Raw genomic sequence first — 6,000 nt, 5'->3', positions numbered from 1 at the left:
ACTCTTCTGATACAATTGATCCTCCAAAATACAACTCGGGAATCCATACTGTATGGACCCCTAGAAAATCCAAACTAAACAAATGACAGTAATCTAAAACAGGAAACTGAATCATAAAGGAACTCCTATGTAGCATCGGAAGAATGAAGTAGATTGATCCTCACTCAGCACGAATAACTTCTACTCCTGACGAACACCTGAAAAATAATGGTGGTTCAGGCTCACAAACAAGTTCTACTCTACTACAGTCCAAGCAGAGATCCGATACACGTATACATCCTAGTCAATCCAACAGTAATTAGTAGTCCGTATATATATATATATACACACATACTAAAGGAACCTCACTAGACTATAGGGTTGTCTCAACCTGAATAGTAGGTAACACGCAAAACGCACATATAGTGGGCATGAGTACCTAGACCTACCAGGGTACACAACTACACTATATCTAGCTATACATCCATAGCAATATACGCACCCTAACCACTGATCCTGAGACTCAAGCTCATATCATGGCACCATACTTATATATATATAATTTAGTAACCATCCTATCCAGTATAAATTAATCCTCCATAAGTCATTCAACTTATTCAGCTGACCTGACTTGAATATAAGTAGGACTTAACATTTTAGTTAATCCATTCCCTTATATAATAAATTAATCCTCCATAAGTCATTCAACTTGTTCAGTTGACCTGACTTGAATATAAGTAGGACTTAACATTTTAGTTAATCCATTCCCTTATATAAAATAGGTAGGACTTAACTGATAAGTTAATCCGTCCCTAAAATGCCACCGTCCCATACCGGTGCATTAAACCACACAATCCAACAATTGATGTAACAATTAAGGAAATACATCAAACATAAATAATTATGATAATATGATATCAAGTTATCACATAATATGAATGACTTATTATTTATTTAAGCTTCCTATATCATATGTCTTACATAAACTGAATCTTATACATGATGATATTTTATTATACCGTTAAATAAGTATTCTCCATATCCAATTCATCCTACCCATTTAATCTCAATTGCTTAAACATATTAAAAGATTAAATTCATTCGTTTGTTTAAAACATTCAAATAGCAAGCATCATTATGATTGAGTCTATTTAAATTTATTTAAACCCAAACCTAGTTCCTATTTAATGTTCAGGAATCCTAGGCATGTTTCTACGTTCCATCATTCCATAGATATGAAAAATACATAATTTAAACATGTAAAAATTCACATAAGAAATCAAATCAAAATCATGCATTTTATCAATTCATAACACAAGAACAGATATGAACCAATTTCATAAAATTTATGTTCTAACCTAATTAAACATGCATAATTATTTAATTTTATGTGTTTAATAAATCCTGGAATTTCCTAGGCATGTACAGAAACACGAATCAAAGGGAAAGAGATAGAAGAAGAACTTGCCTTAAACTTTCGGATCGAAAGTTAACCTTCTTCTTCCTTGATCTTCTCTCTATAGGGTTTTTCTCCTCATTCCTTCCTTTTCCTCCTTCCCTCTCTAACACTATCTTTCCAGTATATATCACGTGAATATTTCTAACCCCCTTTTTCAACCTATAGCTATATATTTATATGCTAAATAAAATAACCCTAACCCTTTTCCCAATCCAAGTCAACTAAAAAAAATGAAAATAAAAATATTAAAAAGGTAAGCAAAATATGTTACGTATATAATTTATGTATATGTTTATTAAATAAATAAATTATACACATTCCATTATTTATTAATGGATTATCCAATAATACTTAAGTTACCATAATATTATAAAGTAACTTAAAACATAACACGTATCAAATCTATGTATATTTTTATTATTTAAATAAACATATACATCAGATTAAATATTACTACCCAAATTACCATAAAAGTAATTAATAAATTACTTTATCTTTTATATATATATTAAAAAGGTAAGTAAAATATGTTACGTATATAATTTATGTATATCTTTATTAAATAAATAAATTATACACATCCCATTATTTATTAATGGATTATCCAATAATACTTAAGTTACCATAATATTATAAAGTAACTTAAAACATAATACGTATCAAATTTATGTATATTTTTATTATTTAAATATAAAACATATACATCAGATTAAATATTACTACCCAGGTTACCATAAAAGTAATTAATAAATTACTTTCCCTTTTATATATATTAAAAAGGTAAGTAAAATATGTTACGTATATAATTTATCTATATCTTTATTAAATAAATAAATTATACACATTCTATTATTTACTAATGGATTATCCAATAATACTTAAGTTACTATAATATTATAAAGTAACTTAAAACATAACACGTATCAAATCTATGTATATTTTTATTATTTAAATATAAAACATATACATCAGATTAAATATTATTACCCAAGTTACTATAAAAGTAATTAATATATTACTTTTCCTTTTATATATATGTATATAATATATATCTATATATATACATGCACAACTATCCATGGGCAATAATCCATACATATTCAACCTCCATAGGACCCAATTAGTTGGCCCATTACTACTAATCATAACCATAAAAGAAAAATAAAATAAAATAATAAAAGAAAAGAAAACATTTAATTTACAATTAATTAAAACACCATTTAAGCACATAATCTAATTAAACAATTAACACATAGACAAATACAAATAATACATAGATAAATAATCAAATAATCAAGTAATACCTAATTCAATTAAACACATAAGTAATTGGTCAAATAATCAATTAAATAATTAAAAATACAATTAAAACAAATAAATAAATACCGAGACTATCCTTTTAAAATTAGGGGTATTACATTCTTCCCCCCTAACAAAAGGAATTCCGTCCTTGGAATTCGCCCTTAATTGTGAATGAAAAACATCTTCCTATTCCCAAGTAGACGCAACCTCACTATAAGGGCTCCACTTAACTCCAATATACCAAGTGGTATACAGGGTTCCTATATTGTAATAAACACAATAATCATACAGTGCATAGGTTGTATTAAACAACAACGTAATCCTCTCATTTCGACAAGGGAATGATATACATACCTCCAAGTGCCATAGAATATACGCACAAACTCCTATGCACCCAGCGCTAATAATTTGGTAACGTTAATCCAGAGGCGATTGCCTCAATTGCGAAACACAATCCTCTAAAAGTCAATGTAATAAGTAAAATTGACCTATCTCCAAAAATCGCCTTTCTTCCTACATAGAAGACATAACGAGCAAACTACTCCCTGATAGAAAATCTAGTATACGAGGTCGATTATTTACAACATCCCACTGCTGCCTTCAAATTGTGCGCAGTCCATTATAAAGGGGAGTATTTCTCTCCGACATATTCTTAAATGAAGTCAAGGTTTGATTGTACAACCCTTGCTTCCATTTCAAAACAACAAATGAGAGGTATACATTGTGAAAGATACAAAACCTACAAAGTTATCACACTAACCTCCTTGTGCCAACAATATCACAGACAAAATTCTGACAAGTGAAGTAAACACTTGCAACTGTCCATGAAAATCTAGGATATACGCCTATAACATATCCTTTATAGTTTAATTTAATCTCTCGATTAATTCCTTCGTCTATAGATATGAAGTAGAGCTGCTGCTCCAAAATCTTCATAAAGCTCATTCGAAATAGCACTTTGCATCTACTAAAATGAACATCCACATGTTATAATACCACTATCACTGAACTATAGAACTACTATGAAATTTTAAAATAAGCATCACTTAAATTTATGTCCTCAAGCGATATTTCTCAATCCACTACTCGGATTCCATATGGAAAATTGAAATTCCAAATCAATGTCGATCCTTCCCATCGACCGTCACTCCTATTTAATTCAACTTCCATATTTGTGATAAGAAGTGGCTAAACATTCGTATGATATCCGATGATCAACTTTCCACCTTTGTAGTAGGGTTTAAACTTAGGGCAATTATATATGCATCCTTATCTATATCTATTCACCAAAACTGACATGTGATGTCATGATGTACCTTCTAACCGTTTAATCACACCAAGAAAAATTATAAATTTTTCAGCTCATTCGCCCGACCGTCATATCACTATTTACAGAAACTACTAAATCCTCATCGAGTACCTTAAACGCCATCTGAGTAAGGTAACACCGTTTCCAAAGCCAACTCCAATATTCAAAGTTGACCTTCTCAACTACCGTAGTAATAACAAGTGTTATTATTACACTTGCTATAAATGCATCTGATAACTTAACAACTAATCGAAAGATTTAAATATTCTATCGTTTGTTGAGAGCATCTATTTACATCATTGCTTCTACCAGACGGAACTTGATATAAAGTGTGAATCACCACTATAATCCATCTAAACCGTCTCGTGATCTATTCTATTCGTATGAACTGAAGTCCTAGCAGTTCGAAATAGACAAGAATCAAGCTGACCTAATGTATTAGTCAACCAATTTCCCATCCAGAATCCTGACTCTTGTGTAAAATCAGAAATCCCGCAACTAAATCTGTAAAATGTTCTCTCATTTCCACTTTAGTATAGGAAATGGCTGCAAAGGATCTAGTGATCTTTGATGGTCCATCTCTACTATCTAATAAATATTAGACTTGGAGATAAATCACTATGTCCCTTCTCTTGCCTATCGTGAAGTATCATGTTTCCACCAGGATGAAGAACTAAAAGTTGTAAAACTCAGTCCGTGCATCCTCCATCCAATTTGTCTATAGAAAGTACCGTTAGTCTGGTACCACCAGCTTTCGTCTGTACCCAACGTTTAAATTGAAGCATCTTCAAAAGCGAATTCTGTAACTAAATCTATCCACCACTGATCCGTGATAAACTTACCGATATTAAAAATCAATCGGTAATTTCTTTTATTTATAGTCAACTGTGACTTAACTCAACAAAAGTCAACAAACTACGACCTTTCCATACATACCATGCACCTCATCTTTATATAAGTATTTGGTCTCACCATCTTGTCTTTGACACACCTTGCTTCTTTAAGACAAGTTAATGACAATCCGACTTCTTTGTCTAACTTCAAAAGAATATGAAATCTTTCCATCCTCTACATAAGTCATCAATTTCCTTGCAACAGCTAATTGTTGCAAATTGTGACTAAAAAAAATATTTCCATATTATTTATGGAAATGAAGAGACTTAGTTTCATTCTTCATGTGCAACACTGGCAAATTCCTCTAATGACACACCCTCTTGAATAAATTCTTGATTAAGAATTTACTGATGAATATTTATTCAGTCTCCTATCCTCACTCGGTGTCATTCCAATAAGTACTTAATCCCATACTAAATCCTCCTTCTGACTTGGTAACAACTTCTGAAATTTTCAATAAGATGTTCAGCAAATCCAGCACCTCTGATATATCATCATGGTGTTACAGTGATCTTTATTTACCACTACCTCACGCATACCGAAACATTAACAACCACCAATATCATGGCGTTGTAATATGATACGAATCCATACCTAACGTAAAGTATATCAAACTAATCGTTCTAGATTGTTTGACTCGTAGTGATGATTTAATTATCTCATCCCAAAGCACACTATAATGACACATGTCCAGGTCCAATAAATTGACTAGATTTATGTGTATCTACCAAATCCTACGACCGTACGCTCACAAATCTAAAGTAAATAGCGTTATTACTCTATGTTATTAAAACAATAGTTGGCTGATCACACACTTGTGTCCCCAACTAAACCACATACAATTAACCAGAAAAATCAACGAAAATTAAAACACGTATGACAAACACAAAAGCACAAAATATATTCCCACTTAAAACTCCATTCCTTCTAGAAAAGAAAGTCTCATATGAAATCAACTTGCAAAAATTGTTTCACAAAATTTCCTTTTATAGTTTCATAGGTACTCATCCAACCTTGAAACATATCATTTAAAACATCGCTTAAAAGCACAAATGTT

Source organism: Cornus florida, unplaced genomic scaffold (genome assembly GCF_030987335.1).
Source record: "Cornus florida cultivar Cherokee Brave unplaced genomic scaffold, ASM3098733v1 CherokeeBrave_3.0.0_Hap2_Chr06, whole genome shotgun sequence".
In the NCBI taxonomy this organism is placed as follows: domain Eukaryota; kingdom Viridiplantae; phylum Streptophyta; class Magnoliopsida; order Cornales; family Cornaceae; genus Cornus; species Cornus florida.
This window is presented reverse-complemented; position numbering follows the sequence as displayed.